We start from the raw sequence: 20,432 nt of genomic DNA, 5'->3' as shown, positions 1-20,432 counted from the left end.
TATTTGTATTGAGGGTTCCACTGGGTTTTCCCAAGAAAATCTCCATTCTGGTACCCACATGCTGGGAGTCTGCAAAAAAGGTGCCTGGACTTTGGAGAGTGGGCTTTCTGGCTTCCCCCCCAGGCCTAGTTCTGCAATGCAGCAGTGGGCAGTATAGTGACAAGTCAAGTTCTCACATTAACCTGACATCCCTTTTGAGAGAGGTAAAAACCTGGTCAGCATTTTTCTCCTCCTTGAACTAAGATCCCAGCATCATGACAAAGTGAAACAGAAGTGAGCTCGCTGAAACTGTCCAAAATGACTGACCGTTCGTTCTCCAGGTCAGCATGACAGAGTTTTCCCAAGGCCATTAGGGAAGTGGACTTCCACCTTACTTTGTGCACTCAGCGTGGCATATTGGAATGAAGATGCAACTCAGAGTCAAGAAGCATGGGTCTGAGCTCTTCCATCTTGGTGGCCTCACCCACGTTACTAGATCTTTCTACATTTCAGTATCTGGAATGTGTCAGGATTCACCTAAGAGTCACCTACCATTTCTGCCAGTCATAACACATTTGATTCTCAGTGTGAACCTTCTAAAATAAGCCCAAATATAAAAAATGTATATTTACAAGGAAATGTAAATCATCATGCAAGTAAATGCTTTTTTTCATGGGCATCATATCAAACCGACTTAACTCTCCCAACTGTAAATAAAAACCATAGTCTGGACTAACGAGCCACAATAACCCTCCTTCTGAGCAAGATGACACTGTTTGGTTAAACTACCACTTTCTGTGCATCTAAACGGTGCCTTTGTGGCCCAAAAGATTTAATGCACTTTCTAAAATGGTCTAATATTCCCTTGGACAGTTGGAAGACCTAATTTAATGATGGCATAAAATACACACTCTAAACTGCCACCTTAACATTTACAGCTAAACAAGAAAAATGGATTGTAAATAGTCTCTATGCATATAAAATCCCAAATTCTAACAGCAGTTAACTTCTTTTTAACCAATAAGTAAAGACACTTAAAAATGTGTACATATTAGGAAAATTGACCTGACTTTTCTAAACTTCCGAGCAATTCATAATCTTTAATCAACCTAGAAAATAACTGATAAGCCAATTTTCCAATGAAATCATTAACAGAGTCTGCCTTTCTGTCACCAGGGTAGTTTACGGAGGCTAATTTTAATCCTACCACTAAACCCCTAGTCCCTCTGGATTCCGTACAGAATTGTCCCCAAGTTTAGACTGATACAGCAAGTAGTTTTACAGGCCATTAGAAATTTACTTATCAAGAGTTATGTTTTTTAAGCGGTTCTAGAAATGTGATCCTCTTCCTCATGTCTTATTTCAAAAAATAAGAAACCACTTTTGAAATAAGGAAGCCACTTTAACACCTGGGGTGTACCCTGCTCGTCACAATAACACTAATTTAAATGATGCTTGGTGTTACTAAAAAGGGACAAATTATCATCATTATGCTAATGGTCATGCTAAAGACGTGGAAAGCTTTGATATGATTAATCTAAATCTGGTGGGAATATGATTATCAACGTGAATGATGATATTTTTTCAAAGTAGCATAAAGACGTTCTCTTCATGTCACTGATAATGTCAATATAAGTTATGCAACACCACAGACGCATTCACTTCCAAGCTCAAATTCCACGAGAGAGAACCAGGCCCACCTTTCCAACCCAATATGCTTTTCTTCGGAGGTATGCATATAAATGAGTATAAATTTGTTTCCTTCTTTCCTTAAAACAAGAAGAACAGTATGATTAAAGCTAATGAGATGGATTTAACCAGAGGGAGATATCTAGAGATGGATTAGCTTTAGGGGGGCAACTCCGCAGCCATACAAGATGTTAAGAATGGAAGGAAATTCCATCCACGATGGTCGACATTAATGAATTCCCAGGCCACGGCATAAGAAGCGATCTTTGTGAATTAAATACAGGTCTGTCCAAAAATTCAAAACCAGCTCGTGTAAACAAAAGGAATCCTTAAAGCAAAACATCACAGTTCTGCTGGCAGATAATTCCAGAGTAGAACCACAAGAATGTAGGGAAACTATGAGATAGGACTGTCCCTCTGTTTGGTGATTCATCTATCCATTAAAAAAAAAAAAAAAGCTCAGTCTTTAAAAGAAAAAAAAAAATAGATCTAGGTTAAAATCACGGGAATAATTAGGAATGAGACACTGCATGACCCTTTTTGGCCAACCCAACGCTACCTTATTTGGAGCCTGCAGAAGTTTTAACTACCCCCATTCAGCCCCATAATGAGTTTTGCTGAATAAACTCAATGCCTCAATTTTTAATGTCAAACTAGTTCCCACAAAAATCATCTCAAGAAAAAAAGTGAAACTAGTTCCTGGCCCTTAAAATACCAACTGAACAACAAAACTGCTAAAGCCACAAACAGCTCGCCTGCCCAGTTCAAGGCATCGTTTACTGTACTAAATTTCAAAGAACATTCTCAAATGCTGAAATAAATCAATGCCTAAACACAGTTCCTAGTCAGCTCATGCAATATAGGTTAAATAGTACCAGATGGCGGAGACAGACACATGTTGCCCTTTCTGAAACAAAGAACAAAAATTCCTAAACAAATGTCTCTGTCTTTCACATGGTTTCTTTCACATGGTAAGAAGCGCAGATTAGAGGGGGTTTTTTTTGTTGTTTTTTTTGTTTTTTTAAGTGTTAAAAAATGATCAGGCCGAAAAAATGTAAATTCTGAGACCTGAGGACAAATTACCAAATTTTAACAGAGAGCCTTGATTTTCAAAAGTGCCCCTTTAAGTTGTTCTGAAAGCTGACACCACATGTTCGTCTATGCACACCATCTTCTAAATGAGCAAAAAAAAAAAAAAACAGGACAGCTGTATCCAGGAGGCTGAGCTGACATCAGCAATTCCCTGCAGTGCACGAAACCGTGAGAGACAAGTCTACCTGTTTGTGAAGGAATAAAACATACCAGATTAATTCTGTCGGGAAAATAACAAAATATATTCCTATCTCACCCTATTTTCACCACTCAAGCAGTGGAGGGACTGTCTGAATTTCACAATCATATATAATACATATCTCGACATAATTTTTGAGAACGTCATGGCTTGATTAAATTCCTGACCCCAAAAACAAGACAGGAAGAGAAAGAAAAGAAACGTACAATGTAATGTATCTAAACCTGATGCAATTGGTTTTTACGTGATTTACTTTTGCCATTCTCCTGTGCATTGTTCTACTCCTTACATATATTTACACGTTTGCTTTCTAAAAATAGTGGCATTCATAATTACTCACGCTTTGTAATTTTCAGTACCATTTGAATTGAAGAGTAAATGCCAGGTCCCTCCCCCCACCCTACCCCCCCAAAAAAACTACTTTTAAGGAATGTTGAGAGCCATAAAAGCACACTCCTTTACAATTCGAATGTATGGCGCTGGAAAACATTTCCTTCTGGGCATAAATATGACAGCTCTCGCTTTGGAAAGAAAGGCTTCAGCTGTTGAGACGGGTGCAGCCAGATGAGGGGATAAAGAATACACAAAACGGACAGTTGCAACTGCTGTTTCCACCAGTCCATCCAAAACATACGCTTAATGTACCTCTGCAGAGAACACAGATTGAAAACATAAAGGATGCATCTACAGCCCCTGTAAATGTATTCTCCCTACAGCGATTTAAGCCACACCCCCAAAACAGTCCTCTTCCCAAGGAGATTTTAAAAGAAAGATGCTTTTTTTAAAGAATTGCATGAGACATGTCCAATTCATAGTAAACAATTACTTTACTCTTCCCATAAGGTTTATTTTGTTAACAAATTCCTCATGAATATGCACTGTTGATGTGATTCCTTGTGCCAACTTGCCAATATTCCTAAAAATGTTAAGATATCCTTAGCTAGGGTCCACTGATAAAGAGATTCCCCCCCCCTCAATAAATCACGTCCTCACCCATCCCCTCTCTGGTGGTAGAAGTGGAGTTAGTGATCTTAACTCGCTGAGGGCAGAGGTCACCCTTCTGTCAACGTCAGCAGGCCTCCCCACCCCCACCCTCACTGGTTCCTGGGAGCAGACAGAACCAAGGCCCAGGCTGGGATCTGAAAATCGCTGTCCCTTCTGTGATCTGCACACATTCAAGCCCTTCATATGGGCTGCTGCTGCCACTAGACTTTTGGCCACTGGGATGGAAAGGTCAGGGGTAAGAAAGCACCAGGGGCAGGAGAGGAGGGAGAAGGGGGTCACGGTCATACCAGTTAGCTCATACTACCAGTGAGCTCAAAGCCAAACACAGCACCCCAACAACAGCCACAACACTCAACAACAGCCAAATAACTTCCCAAACGCCTGTAGGCCTACTTCCACCAGCCACCTAGAATCTCTAGGTTAACTACCCATCTCCAAACCACAGCTGGAGGAGTGTTCTACCACCACCTCGTTGGAGCAAATCCACGTCCTGACTGAACACCCAGTAACAGAAGCAATACACTGGAAAATGTAAATCCAAACGAGATTCGGTTTCCTAACAACAGACTAAGGCTCCCTCTCAAGGCTCTGAGCCATAAACACAGTCATGAAATTAATTCTTCCTGCTAAGACATCCACAATTCTTGAAAGGAAGGTCAAAGGTGTCAAATGGTGAGCAAGCCAAGGGAAGGTCTATTCGCCGGATGCCAGTCAGGGAACAATGTGAATACAGTCACATGTGCCAATGAGTTAGGGAAGACCCTGGGGGCGGGGGGGGGCGGTCCTGGGACCACATTCAGGAAGAGGAGACTTAATGGACATAATTAAAATTTTCCCACAACTTCTAGGACTTTTGAGGAGGCATTAGGGCAGCAAAGAGATGCATTGTTTTGAAAGAACATACTGTGTTCATCATAGTTTTATCCGAGTCCTGAAATGTATAAACATTCACAACATGTAAGATGCCTACTTTTGAAAAAGTAATGTTACTTCTAAATTCAAATATGTATAAATGCAGACACTGAATCAAATATATTTAACTTTTTGCTCTCCCCTCCTCCTTTCTTCCATTAGTTATAATACTTATGCTTAAATCCACGTCTATCGCAGAGAAAGTTCAGAGATGTCCAAAGAAATTTGACCATGAAAAACCAATGAGGAATTTCTTTCCTCTACACGTTTAATAGTCAGGCCTTATTCAGTTAGAAATCCAGTTACTTGATAAGCAAAATGCCACTTTTAGTTAACGAACACACGCTTTTTCTCCCAAGTTTAAAATGGAATAAAAAACAAAATAGCCTAATGTTTCGAAAATTCGAACAAGCATATTATAAAAAGTTGAGTGCACACGTTCAGACAAGCTCCTTCCTGCCGAACATAATCAGCTTATATTTCAGTTTCCTATTTCTGTGCCATTAAGGTATAATGCAGTTCAAACTCTACACACAACCTTGAGTTAGCATTCAGCCACTCCCACGAAATTCCTTCTAAAAGATTCCTTCTGGTAAATTATGAATAAGACCAATAGGTATCCTGGAAAATGAATAAATAAAAATCCACAACAACCCAATAAACTGAGCGCTGGCTTTTCCAGAACAATCTGTGACTAAAATATACCAAATTCCTAGGTTACATTGTTCATTTGCCCTACTTGGTAAGGCTGAAAACCATCTGTTAGAGTATACTTCACTTTAAAGTATTCTGGAAAGAAGTCTCCATTTCTTTTTCACATAACTATTGGTGAGGATCTCTGCATCAAACGCTTCACTTAGAAAACTCAGATGTCCATGTAGGAGCAAGTAAGGTAAACAACGTTAAAGTTTAATTTATGGAAGTGGGAACACAAAGTGCTTTTAACATTGTGATCTGTTTTCCAAAGCAGCTCTCCCTCAAGTCACTCAATCTGGGTGTCTGGACAACACCTTATAAAGTTACAAACGCAGGACTGGAGAGTCCCTGGAAAACTCAAAATGAGTCGGCCAGTCAACTTGAAAGATTATTTACAAAGAACGAAGAGATTAACACTGGGGATGCAAATTAATACCAGTTACCTGTGCCAAAATTAAGTAGCCCTGGTGGCAAAGTGGTTAAGTGTTCAGCTGCTAACCAAATGGTTGGCGGTTCAAACCCACCAGCCACTCCTCAGGAGAAAGATGTGGCAGTCTGCTTCCGTAAAGGTTACAGCTTTGGAAACTCTGTCAGGCAATTCTGCCCTGTCCTATAGGCTTATTATAACTTGGAATGGACTGACTGGACTGGCAATGGGTTTGATTTTTTTTGTTTTTTTGTTTTTTTTTTGCGGGGGCGGGGGGGAAGCCAAAGTTAAAGTTCTTGTTCTAGTACATTTCAGTATATTAAGAAATTCTGAACGATTATTCTGATAAACAAAACCTTCAGAAATTAAAATAAGCAAAACTCCAAACTCTTTCTATCCATTGTTGGGTACTGTACTCACCTCGCAGGCTACTTTGGCGTTTTGTTTAGTTTTAGAAAGGCAGTCCATTCCTTTTGGTTGGCCTAATTACAGATCCCCGGGGATTACTATTTTTCTAGAATGTTAATGTGCTCTGACAGCCTCAGTACAGTCAAATTAGCAAATTTAAGAAAACAAAGTCCTAGTCATACACTAAGAAAAACATGGATCATGATATGTTTGTAAGTATTTTAACACATCCAAATTCTAATTCAATCACCAAAATACAAGGGATTCTTAACATCTAGCTAGTTGCAGAGAGCTCATCTTACTCCAACGCCTTTCAAGATGGCCAGGGTGGTTACTCTGGTGAACTCAAAGATGTCCTCCTCCCAGGAGTAACCCAACTCTCACACGGATGCACCACAGGTGGGGTCCCTGCTCAACTTCAGCCCTCAATTTCGCTAAGGGGGGGGGTCACCTCTCTGATTCTACTCAGTAACCAAGTGGGGTGTATTAAATTCTAGCTGGGATGTGAACAGATAAACAACACAGCTATTTTGATGCCACAATCAAAGAATGTAAGAGAAAATGAAGCAGCAACAAACCAAGGATAAAGTGAGCTTTTTTTAAAAAAAAAAAAAATAGTAGTGGAGTATTCTATCAGATATCACGAATGCCTGGTACCTCAGATCGGCCAAAATACCACGAGCACATTAATAGGAGAGTTTTTAAAAAACAGTCTGGAAAAGATTGTGTTGGAGGACTCCTACCCTTGTTCTGTTCTGGTCAATATTTTAATCGCATTTATTACACGGCCATATGGTGAACGTACATCTAACAATTTTTCAATCGTCTCTAATCAACATTGGAGACAGAATGGCAGAAGCACGGGGCCATGCAATCCCAGGATCCCCGTCCTGAACAAAGTTCACTCCCTGCGCGCGGTACCCTCGGGATGGGCTTTATGCCTGGGCTGCGGGCGCTTAGTGCGGCGCAGTGAGGGCCGGGGAGGGTCCCCGCACATCCCGGCCTTTGTTACGCACCGAGGGCTCTGCCCCACGCCCAGAAACACATCTGGTTTCGACGGGCACCCACACTGCAGCTGGCCTGGTTGTAGGCGAGGCTTGGGAGCTGACTACCAAGACATGGACCCCTGCCCGGTGCCTGGGAAGGGGGCCGGGGCCGGGGCCGGGCCCCCTTCAGGTGTGTACACCCATGGAAGTGCCCGAGCCACGCCTCTGCACCCCCGCTCCGCCGGAACAAAGTGAAGTTTAAAATAGAAAGAGATTACCTGCCTCCGCTGCGCGGGCCCAGACCACGCTGCGCCCCCCGCCCGGGCCCCCCATCTCTCCCTTCCTCCACCCTCCCCCCGCCCCGCACGGACCCCGCCTTTGTTACCGCGAAGTTGGCGGTGCGGACTCCTCGTCCCTTTCACTTCTTGGGTTTCAGGCCGGCCGAGTGACGTCCCCCCTCCGCGGGCGGGGCGGGGGCGGGGAGGGGCGACAACTGCACGGCCGAGCGGGCCCCCGCCCCCGCCCCTTCCAAGGCCCGCCCCCCGCCAGCCAGCAACAAGCCTCCGCCGCCGCCGCCCGGGGATGGGGCGGGAAGGGGAGGGGAGGGAGGAAAACAGAGGAGGGGGAAGGGGAGGAGCCACGGGGAGGGGGCGGGGCTGACCCAGGCCTGTGGGAAGGGACATGGGGGGCCGGCCAGAGGGGCGCCGGGGGTGGGTCGGAGGATAGGATGCCCAGCGGTGGGAGCTCCGGGAAGGGGGCAGGGTGGGCGGGGACCCGGAGCGAGGGCGGGCAGGTAAATCCTCCCAATCTGCCCCCCTCGCCCCAAATCACGCCTCGTGGTCTGCCCCCAGCGCCCCGCGTCTCCGAAACAGGACAATTTAATGAAGTGACACCTTCCCACGGCTGCCCACTCTCCGCACCACGAGCTCACCGCAATCCAGGAGCGGGGGGGGGGTGACTAGAGTCGAGCCCACCTCGGGTTTGGGGCGGAGAGTGGAGGCGCGGAACCGCACACCGGGTGGAGGTGCGTCCCCTCTTGGCTAGGTTACGTCCTGTGCAAGAGGGAACCGCAAAGATCCGCCGCGGGCTTGACCCCCACCGGCCCGGGAGGGGTCCCTGGGCCTTAACAGGAGACACGCTGGTCCGTAACTCGCCCATTGCATCACCACTCCCAGGGCGAAGAACAAAACCCACAACAGCACCGGCATCCCCAGGACACACGACCTTCTGGATGCGAGGCGAGAGCGCGCGATGCTATGGGTCGGCTCCGCACCCTCTCCGACCCCGCGCACGGGAGCCGCCATCAGGGCCGGTATTCCGGGCCAACTAGGTACTCAGGACGCCAGCGCAGAGCCGGGACTTAAAGCGGGCGGGGGGCAGCAGAACTTTCTTTGTAACTGACCCTGAGTATTTTACGTTCTAGAATGTGCCATGGACCGACCGTCCACTTCCAAAGTGAAAATAATATCTGAAGTTTGAAGAGTCATGGTCTCGCACTGTCTTGCGAAGTTCACTTCCAAAACACAGACCGTGCGGAAGCTAGTCCTCGATCCTAGCCACCTGGCTGCGCGGGAGAGCGCACCCCATCCCCCGGCTCCCCACCAGGGAGGCGCGCCAGCCGAGTGGGCGTGGAAACGGATGGAGCCTTACATCTCAGTTCCCTCGGCTGGGAAACGTAATCACATCCCTCCTCTCGGCTTCCCTTTCTGCAGGTTTCGGCTTGAATCTGGAAGCGCCTGCGTGCCAGTTCTCCCCGGGAGGACACTCATAAGCGGCAGGGGCTCCATTTGCCCCGCAGATCGCCCATCTATACCGAGGGACGAGTGAAAGCGGGTCCGCTTCTACGCCACATGTCCATGTCGATCCCGAAGCCTGCGGATTGCGGGCTGGGTGGATTCAACAGTGTGGAGCCGCCTGGGCGCAGCCCCGCGCGCGCGCGCGCGCACACACACACACACACGCGCGCACACACACACACGCGCACACACACACACACGCACGCACACCCCAAATTACCTCCGAGATGGAGGGCGCAGCTGCGGATTGGCCAGCAGGACCGTCACTCACACCCAGGGGCCGCGAGACACAGCTCAGGGCGACTTTGCAAACGCTGTTTCCTTTTTTTTTTTTTTCTCAACCGTTCCATTTAATGCCATTTAATGGTAAAACAGCCGAGCTCTGAAAGTTAGCCATTCGCGCGGCTGCAAGAGTTTGCCTTCTTTAGCGAGAGGGGCGTCAGACGATGCCCACTTAAATGTATTTTGTACTTTCACCCTGGATGAAAAGGGAAATTAGAAACCCGAGTGGGGGCGGTGAAGAGCTCGGAGTACTGAGAAGGGGCCTTGGGAAGGCGGCCGCAGGGGGAAGAGTTGTTCTCAGCCCCCAAAAGGGACTCTGACCTTCCGTGATTTCCAAATTAAAAAATGTTTCTCACAAGGCAAATGATTACAAACGCCAGTCCCTAATGTATGAACTCATTATTTTAATTTCATTATTTAATCTTGCGCCAGCAATCGCGCTTCCTTAAGAAAGAACTGACCTATTTTTGGCTGGAGATAAACGGTGGTGTTAACAGATGTTAAGCTTGTAATCTGTTTTTCCTGTAAACACTCAGCAGAGCCGCGTCTCAGACCTTAAAAATAACGTCTTTTCCAAAAAGACTTGACGTCACAATCCACTCCCTTGAAAATCCCTCCCCACCCCACCTCCAGTTTTTCCCCTGAAATGATTTCAAAGACATTAAATCTTTTTCACTTAATAAATGCTGATTTGTTCTGCCTCAACTCCCACAGGCTTTTATTTGCATTTCCAATTCCACAGGTTACACCAGTCGCCTTTTCAGAAAATGTAAACCAACAAAAAGGCAGCAAATGGCTTTCTGTGCATCTGGATTAAATAAGGCACAGCATGCAGAGATTTCAGAGGAGGGCCGAGCCCGCTGGTCTTTGCACGTCCAGACCCTCGCCTGCCCATGAACACGGTGATGTGCGTGAGATGCAGACATACAGCATTGCCGCCCCGGAAGATGCTCGCTACTGCGGGAGCGCTTTAACGCGGATGATCCGTGATGCCTGCTCATAGGTCTGCACTTCTCGGTTAAACCGCCGGGGCTTTCCGGGCCCGAATTGCAGAGGTTTGCCAGTTCTAGCAAACAACGGCAGATTGTCACTGCTCACCGACCTGCCCCCACAAACCGCAGGTCTTAACCACCCCGGTTGGATGGCTTTTAACAAACTCATTCATACAAAGTTTCTCTAAGACTCGGCTTAGCTGCTTGATCGACGTCATGATCGTAACTGTTCTCCCGGGAAAGGGCACAGAAGACGCCCCCCCCCCCACACACACACATGCACACACTCCCCTCGCCCCACCCCACCCCCATGCATTCTTTTCTATCTGTGGGCACAAATAGCGATCAAGAACTCCCCCCACCCCACCCGGACCCAGCGAGGCTGTTCGCCTCTCCGGGAACCCCTGGCCAGGCCCATACCTCCAGGCCCTGGCCGCCTGCCCACCGCGCCCCTGCCCAAACTTCCCTGGAGAAGCCCCACTTTTTTAAAGCAAGAATCACTCCAGAGCTCCCAGCTGATGGGCGGGGAGTACCCGGAGACCAGCACACTGGGCACCAGCGGCTGAGCGGAGCCAAGCCCCCATCGTTCCCCTCCGCCCACCCGCAATAACCGCAGGGCCGCTCTGGCCCGCAGCCCAGCACCCACCTTCGTTAGCCGGCGCGCTGACTTTAAAGTCGGGCAATTTGCTCTTTGTCTCCTAGTGGCTGGAGGGCGCTGAGCTCCTCCGCCGGCGCTGCCAGGGCCCAAGGTACAAAGCCAAGCCTCCCTGCGCCAGGTCGCCTGCACCCCACCCTCCACTGCGGTAACACACCTCGCCGGCTCCCCGCTGTCCGAAGTTCCCGCGCCCGGCATTGCGCAGCGGACTCGCAGCGCGCTGGGGCGGCAGAGCCCCCTCCGGCGCCCGAAGCCCTAGCCCGCCTTTCCCGGCGCCCCCGGGACCCCCGCCCCGCCCTTGCGCTGCGGCGCCGGCTCAGCCCTACCTCTGAGGGAGGTGGCGCGGGGACGCAGCGCGCACAACCGAGCTGAAGGTGAGCCGTGCGGCAAGGGGAGAGCCCTGCGCTCGCTGGCAGAGCCGGCTCCACTCGGGCCCGGGGAAGCGGGAGAGCGCGCGGCCCCCGGGTGGCCCCGCGCCCCGCCCTGGGCCCCCGCGAGCTCCCCGGACGCGACCGCCCCGCGGGGACCCAGGCCCCGGGCCCGGCTCGAGGGGCTGCTTTGGGCCAAGGGGCTGCGCTGCCCCGGTCTCAACGCGCGGGCGGGAGTCTTCCCCCAGGGTGAGAAATGGTCTGCCCTATGCGAAACGCACACACTATCTACTATTGTCTCCTCAGCACAAAGTTCTGCCCCACTGCGGGAAAGTCGGGAGGCTCGGAATGACTCATGGACAGATAATGAGTCCACTAACGGCACTGAATCACGGCCGATCGGCTGCTTGTCTCTCCTTTCCAGTGCCTACGGCTGCCGCAGATGCGTTTACTGCAAGCTGCTACACACCGCGGATACACACGTGTCCTTCCGTGCAGATGCGTTAGGGACGCTTTTGCAGCTGAGTTAGGCACCTGAGCGCTTGAGCACTAAGCCTCGAACATGAAGTTCACTATGGATATCCTTGCAGTTGCCCCAGACGCGTGTGTATGGAAAAGGGTTCGGTGTGTGTATGTTATTTAACTTCCTGGTAGCATGTTTATGAGTGTATTCAAGTGGACTGTATCAATACCTTAAAGTCCTCTGTCAAGATCAAAGGAACCCGCTGGAAAGACAACGATTCTGCCATAGGATAATTTAAGAAACGATTTTCGCTGTTGTTTTTTTTTTACTTTTATCCTTGTAAAGTTCAACTCTAATTGTTTTTTTAACTCGATTTCTTCACCCAAACTGCTCTACGTCGGCCGTAGTTAGTTGCAATAAGTTGAATCTGAGAATGGAAATTCTAATTTAAACCCAGAAAAGCTTTCATGGTAAATGGAGAAGGGGTGTAGAAGGGGGAGGGGAGGCACGGAAGGGAGTGGGGGCTAAAGGAGGAGGAGAAGAGAGGAGGAGGAGGGGCAGGGTCAGAGGGAGGGACCTTCTATCAGCTACGACGTACTCTAAGGGAGGTGCGTGGCCTTTTGGGGGGTAATCCTAGCTTCTCCTTCCAGGTTCTTGGCCATATTCTTCTTTCCTCTTGATAGCTCCGAAGTGGAGATGGATTCCGTCAAAGACAACGCCAAATGGCCCTGTTGAGGATCAGCGCTGCAGCCCAGGCTGCTACCTTTGGCTGTGGCATCTCTGTGCCTAGCGTTCATTGCTGATTTAGCTTGCCACTTTCTCCAACTTGTGGCATGTACAACGCGAACCGCTACATATCAGCTCCGGAGGAAGGGGCTCTGGCCAAGCTGAGCCTCAGCTACATAGGCTTTTCTGCATGCGTGCATGATGTGTGTATGTGTATGTGTGTGTGTGCACACCCTCACGCCTGTGTGAATGCATGCATATGTGAGTGTGTGCGTGGTGTGTGTGCACGTGAATGCACGTGTTCTTGTGGGGGAGTGCATGTGTGTGAGAGTGCATGTGTGCATGTGTGTACATGGTGAGGGTTGCATGTATGCATGTGTGTGAATGTGGACAAGTGTGTGAAATGTGTGCATGAGTGTGTGTGCATGTGTGCAAGTGTGTATGTGTGCGTGTATGTGTGTGGTGTGTGTGGGTGCATGATCCGTGTGTGCATGTGTGGATGATGTATATGTGCACATGCATATGTGCATATGGTGTGTATGGAGGGAAGAATGGGGAGTGAGAAAAACAGTCAAGGAGAAGAGGGTGAGAAACTTCACGGTGAAGGACATAGGGCCCATATATAAGCACCGTGTGATTAATGATCTGCACTAACTTGGATAGCAAGCATGTTAAAGGTCACTGCCAATTGTTGCTCGTTGCAGCATGAGTGCCAAAGTGCGATGTATTCTTAACAAAGCTAAGTCTGTTTCACAGAAGAAAAGTATTGGAATGCACAGAGTGCATTGCTACACAAATAATAATGCACAAATAAAAGTATCCCACAAATCAACTAATTACATAGACATAAATGTCGTGTATAAATATTTATATAATTGCATGTATATGTAAGACAAAGAGGTTAACATTTGCATTCTTTAAATTTCATTAGTATTTTTGTAGTGTGTTGGAATGGATTTGATGGATGGTAATGTCTGCACTGTTTTCTGCATTCTTGGGTCTATTTAAAACTACAGAATTGCACTCATAATTTCCATGTGTTGAAAATCAGCAGGTTAGATCAAGGAACAGAATGGCGAGCAAACCTTCCAAACTCCTTCACATAAAATTGTGATTTTCATGACGATCTTTCCTTCTCTGGCCTGTTCAGGGTCCTTTCTAAGGCACCCACATGGGAATTCACTCAGGGTTCTGCCTGTTCTACAACAACATTGTGCTTTTAAAATATTTCCTTTCTCCACATTTCTCTGCAACGCATGCAAATTGGAAAACTTAATTTGGTAAATGGGCAAACCTAGTGTGGCAGACCTAGAAACTGGCAGCCTGGAGGCCAGTATCTTTTTGTGACCTGTAAGAATTCCCTTCACGGTGGTTAAAATGTTTACTGTAGTTGTACACAAAGCCACCGGTCATTGTTCATTTGTTGATGCGCTATTAATAGAGCTGTTTTTCTGTTGGTTTATTCCAGAAAAAAAAAATCATAAAAACAAAATATTTCATAAGAGTTCCCATACTATTCCTATAACCATATTTTTAAAAACCCATTGCCATCAAGTCGATTCCAACTTATACCGAACCTATAGGACAGAGTAGGACTGCCCCATAGAATTTGCGAGGAGCAAGCAGGTGGATTCGAATCCTTTTGGTTAGGAGTTGAGCTATAACTATATTTAGTACTACCAGAATTTCAACCTTTTGTTTTCATACCTTTAAAGTGACCACTACAGGGCTGCTATGAGTCAAAATCAACTCAACATCAATGGGTTTTTGTTTGGTTTGTTTTTTTAATGGCTGAGGGTGCGTTTCTGCACCATCATATAAACACCTGAAATTCCCCAGGAAAGTTTCTCCAATTTTGAATTCTTTAGGTAAATTACAATATTTGAGTGGAGAAAAGTCAATGACATTAATGACTGAATGAATCCATATGTGGTTATTTATAATTTTATACCTGCAACAATTCTGGCAAGTGAAGTAGTTGTAGAAGGAAACACTTATTTTCCTTTGCTTTTTTTTATTACCTGAAGAATTATTCACTTAGCATTTGAGGCCCCCGCTTTCTCGAGCTAAGGAGATTGGCATTTTGATGAAACAGTGTGCAATGGCTGGTCTGCATAACTTAGGCTACCCACATGATTGGTGGAAGTTCAGATAAGATTCTTGAGACGTTCCATTAAAGGGTAGCTAAGAATAAAAAACAAACAAACAAAAAGAACCCCCCACCAAAAGGCCCTGTCTGTGAAAGCTGGAAGTGAAACCCTCTATACTACAGCATAAAATGCAAGATGAACCAAAAAATATCTATGAATTATGCATGCACAAAAATTTAACTGCTATGATTAGACAGTTCGGTGTACTATTTATTTGTCAATACTTAATGTTAATTTTATCTCTGTATGACTTTATTAGGATTTTCTAAATTACATCTGAGAAAGAAGAATTATGCACTTAAGTCACTGGGTAATCTTTAACTCACTGAACTAACTGAAATTTACAGCTTTCAGGGGAGATTACAGATAAATTCACTTTAAATTGTCAACACGTATTCCTAGGTAAAGACTGTTTTAGGAGTAATTCAGCTGTTGACTGCCTCGATATTGTTTGAAATAGGTAACCATTTCATGTATAAATGGAAATTGGCTATTTAATCACAGATGGTCCCCAGAATATTACTGCAATCCTAACTTACTCTTCTTTCCTAAAGCCTGTCTTTTTCACAGAACTTGAAAACTCTAAGAATACACTGTAGTACTTAGAATAGGGAGGAAGACAATAGTCAGCAGCTGAGTATCTGTATGGAATTAACAATATAGTAATCCCTCACGGAAATGTTCGGCTGCTAACCAGAAGGTCAGCAGTTCAAATCCACCAGCTGTTCCTTGGAAACCCTGTAGGGCAGTACTACTTTGTCCTATAGGATTGCTATGAGTAGGAATCGGATGGACGGCAATGGGGTTAGTATGGTTTTGGTAATTCCCTGTGGAAGCCCTGGTGGTACAGTAGTTAAGAGCTCGGCTGTTTATCAAAAGGTCAGCAGTTTGAATCCACCAGCCGTTCCTTGGAAACCTTACGGGGCAATTCTACTCTGTCCTGTAGGGTCTCTATGAGTCATAATCGACTCGATGGCAACAGGTTCTTTTGTTTGTTTAATCCCCTGCGTGGGTGACACTACTAGATTCTGATTATATATATTTTTTTCCATTTCTTTCTTTATTTTAATTTTTGGTGAAGATATACACAACAAAACATAAACCCTTTCAACAATTTTTACATGTACAGTCCATTACCGATGGTGACATCCTTCACTTTGTGTCACCGTTCTCCCTATCTCTGCCCATATTGTTTTACCACCATTGACTTAGACTCTTTGCCCCTTCAAGTTCTTGGTCTTTGTTTGAGGGTCACTGTTGTCCATTTAATGTGAGTGTATTTAAATAGCACTCTCCACAAAATAGTTGCCGACTGCCTGAACCTGAAGCTCACTGAGAATATTTTTTATCTGGTTTTAGGATACTATTCCAGTTCTGTCTCTTAAATCTTAATTCTGTTGAAGGTGATGAATACTTTAGTAATGGAGTAGGTGATAAGCATTTCTTACAAAACACACACACAATTACTCCTAATGTGACCTAACCATAGCAGAGCATTACTTCTGATTCAGTGTAGAATGTACCATGTGTGGTACACACAATGCCTTGCTCGTTTCCCCCATAGCAGAAATCCTAAGAACTTTCCCACAGAATCAGCTTTTTTTTAACAATCTGTTTTTTATTTTTTCCTACTCAGAAAAAAATTCCATGATGACCCGTATACTATTCTTATTGCAACACAGATATCCTTTTACTGATTTTGGTTGTGCATATTTTTGGGTAATGACAAAGATGGCATTCACAAATCACAGCGTTGACTCAACACAATTCTTGTAGATTCCCAGTTGAGACGGAAGTATTGTTGCAAACATGCTAGCAGTTCAAGTCATTGCTGTGGCTTTTTTCTCCATTTGCCATTTTGGGTAACTACATCAGGACTTCACAGCAGGTAGAGGACCCTCAAATCTGTTCTTAATTTCAACTAAAGTGAAACACTCGCCGCAGCAGCTGGCTCCAGAATAGCTGATAGAGAACTCCACAGATGTGGTTCATAATGGCTCCACGCAAAGAGGAATTCATTTAGAAAAAGACAAATTCAATAAGGATGCCTCAATTGAAGGCTTTCCCATGTTAGGGAAGGGAAGGGTCAGTTTTTCTTATTTCCTTTTCTGATAATCCTACAGAATGTTAATTACTTCCCAGGTAGATTTTGACCTGTGAGCACCAACATTCTTACAAGAGCAAAACCACTGACTTGCTCAGCCCCAAATCGCATTATGCTTCACCACGCATAACTGATTACATGTGCATGTCCAGGCAAACTTTCCTTGCAGAACTGAAAATAAAATAAGGGAACCAGCTCTATCTGTGTCACTATGGGCAGGTTATGTATACTGGTAATGAAACTGAGCAGGGAAGAAACACCAGAGATCTTCGTGTGGGTCTCATGTGACACATCCCACAATGCAGTTTGAAGGAAAGCAGAATTTGGCATTTAAGAGGTTGGGTAGTGTTAGAAACAAAACAGTAAGGAAAGAAGTGGTTAGAATGTAGGTGAATAGTTGTCCTGATTATAGAGTCAAGATATCCTGTTGATGAGAAGGATAGATAAAATTTTGCCTCCCTTAAAAAACGCGCAATCCTGAAAAAGTTAAACATAGAATTGCCCTGTGACCAACCATTCAACTCCTAGGCATATGCCCAAAAGAATTGAAACCAGCACTCAAAGTGATACTTGTATACCAATGTTCACTGCAGCACTATTCACAAAGGTCAAAAGGTAGAAAAACCCAAGGGTCCATCAACTGATGAGTAGATAAGACGTAGTACATACATACAATGGAGACTTATTCAGCTGTAAAGAGAAATGAAGTCCTGGTACATGCTACCACATGGATGAACCTTGAAAACATTATGTTGAGTGAAAGAAGCCAGACACAAAAGGACAAACATGGTGTGATCCCACTTACATGAAATATCTAGAAAAGGCAAATGCCAAGAAAGTAGATTAGTGGTTACCAGGGACTGGGGGGATGGTAGAGAAGGGAGTTTATGTTTTGTGAGAACTTAGTTTCTGTTTGGGGTGATGAGAAAGCTTTGGAAATGGGTAGTGGTGATGGTTGCACAACGTGGTGAGTATAATTAACATCTCTGGATTTTACACTTAAAATGGTTAAAATGCCAACTTTTATGTTAGGTGGCACAAACAGTTTGCACTCGACTGCTCATCTGGTTGGCAGTTCCAACCCACCCAGCAGTACCTCAAAAGAAAAGGCCTGGTGATCTGTTCCCGTTAAAATTATAGCCAAGAAAACCCTGTGGAACATAGTTCTACTCTATAACACATAGAGTCACCATGAGCCGGAATTGACTCAACGGCAACTAACAACAATATTTTACCACAGTAGTAAAAAAAGAAAGAAAGAAAGGTTATAAGTGGAGATAAAAACTTTGCCAAGTAAGCTGATTAATAGAGTGATTATAATTTCAATAGCAACAACAACAAAAAATTCTCCTTCCTCAGTCCTCAGAATGTTTGTTCTCTTATCTAAAATTATCTCTTTAGTTGTCTGTTGGTCTTTGCCTGCCTAGTGAGCTTCAGAAGAGATCTGACCAGAAGCCCCACCTTCTTCGCAAACAGGCACCATTGTGACTGAAACTCCATGGGGAACCTAAGGCAGAATTTGAGTTAAACACTCGCTGGCTACTCTTTCCAAAGCTCACTTATGCTTATAGCCAGATTATGCATATTTATGACTTATAATCAAACTACTTCCTTAAAAAATGGAGGTAGCTTATAATGTTAAAGTATATTAAAAAAAAAAAATCAGAAAATTAAAGCCAATAAAAAGGAACAGAGAAGTTGACATATCAGGCACCTGAGATGGGTTAATTAATGGAACCAAGTTCGAAAAGTAACGCCAAGCTTCCTGGCTCCAAGAAGGAACCTTTTGTTAATAGAGTTTATTTTTTCAGGGATTGAGTTAAGACACACATTTATCGGCCATCCAAGGCAGGTCAATTGGTTCTCTTCGCCTAGAGCAACAGAGGAAGAAGGAGAGTCAGGAAAAGGAGGAGGAAATGGAATGAGTGGCTAATTGCCTCCATGAACAACTGCCTCCTTTGCCATGAGACGAGAAGAACTGGATGGTGCCTGGCTACAATTACAGAACATTTTGATCGAAGAGTCTATAGAAGAATCCTGATCAAAGGGGGGAAAATGCAGAACAGAACTTAAAATTCTCATGAACTCCAGACTTTCTGGAGGTTGAATGAACCCTTGAAACTACTGCCCTGAGATAACCTTTAGACCTTAAACCAAAAGGATCCCCTGATGCCTTCTTAAAACCACAATAGTTTAGCTTAACTAGTAAAAAATATCTTCTTTGAATGTTATGGAATCAAATTGACAACAGCAATTCAAAAGATTAGATAGGAAACTTAGCGGCAGGGAGCTTACGTTAATAAGGGGGGAAAACTCAGAATAGGAGGGTGAGAATGGTTGTACAACTTGAAGAATATAATCAGTGTCACTGAATTGTACATGTAGAAACTGTTGAACTGGCGTATGTTTTGCTGTCTATATTCTAAACAACGACAAAAAGATATATGGTTTTATCTCTAGGGCCTCACTGCCGGGCTTGAACTACGGGCTTGAACAACGGGCTTGAACAGGCATTCCATTGTAGAGTGGATGAAGGTGCATCCATGTGCCTCAGATAAATGTTAAACCAATGACACTAGGCTAAATTTGGGGGCCAAAATGGAACTTTTGCAATGAGACAAATAGTTTGATCTCTAACAGTCAGTAAATAGTATGGGCTCTCACGCATTCCTGTTCTTTTGTTTTTTTATTGCAACATTGTGGTAAGATTGATAAATAGAAATGTGGGGAAATCATATTAGACTGCTAGAACATATTATACACTGAAGAACTTCTTAAAATATTTTCCAAGTTCAGAGGCAGTCCTCATTCAAATCACATAATTACAAAAGCTTACCAGAGTTTTTAAATCCTAATTCTTCAAATCCGTGTCTTCATTCATTCATTTCACAGTTACTGTGTGTTATTCCAAGCCAGACATTAGATTAAGTGCTCATTAAAAAGGTAGTATTTATTACATGCTTTGTTGTTGTTGTTGCTATTTGCCATGAAGTCGATTCCGACTCATAGCGACCCTATAGGACAGGGTAGAACTGCCCCATAGAGTTTCCAAGGAGTGCCTGGTGTATTCAAACCACCAACCTTTTGGTTAGTAGCTGTAGCTCTGAACCACTATGCACCAGGGTTTCCTCCGCAGGTATAGGGGTTAGGGTTTACAAACACATATTTTGGGGGAACACATTTTAATCCATAACACCAGGACAAAACCCAAATCTGTATTTTCTCGTAATAATAGTTTTTAGGAACTTGTCACAAACTCTGGTTTCCACTTCTTGTTCTGTTTATGAGTTGTTTGTACTTAAGTGTGTTACACTCATCACTTACCACCTAGTATTGTTAGTCTTCTGCGGACATAATGTAAGTTTCATATTTATGCATGAACACCTACTAACAGATTGAGAGAGAATTTCTATGAAAATTGTTTCATCTAGTTCCTCAAAGGATTTCAAGCAGCTTTGTAAAATATATAATCTACACTGAATAGACTTTTCACCAAAGAAGAT

General features: G+C 44.9%; 1 protein-coding gene across 8 annotated transcripts in view; it reads right to left on the bottom strand.

Annotated features, from left to right (window-relative positions):
• The window catches only part of ZNF516 (zinc finger protein 516), a 130,886-nt gene extending 119,335 nt beyond the window's left edge, over positions 1-11,551 (bottom strand). For 3 of the 8 annotated variants that reach the window (XR_010323431.1, XM_064294398.1, XM_064294390.1), the window contains exon 1: positions 7,779-7,884. The gene's annotated coding sequence lies outside the window, so the exon portion shown is untranslated. The other 5 variants (XM_064294393.1, XM_064294392.1, XM_064294395.1 and 2 more) reach the window with 5 other exon arrangements.
• Positions 11,552-20,432: the final 8,881 nt, after the last annotated feature.

Source organism: Loxodonta africana, chromosome 11, assembly GCF_030014295.1.
Source record: "Loxodonta africana isolate mLoxAfr1 chromosome 11, mLoxAfr1.hap2, whole genome shotgun sequence".
Lineage (NCBI taxonomy): Eukaryota > Metazoa > Chordata > Mammalia > Proboscidea > Elephantidae > Loxodonta > Loxodonta africana.
This window is presented reverse-complemented; position numbering and strand designations above follow the sequence as displayed.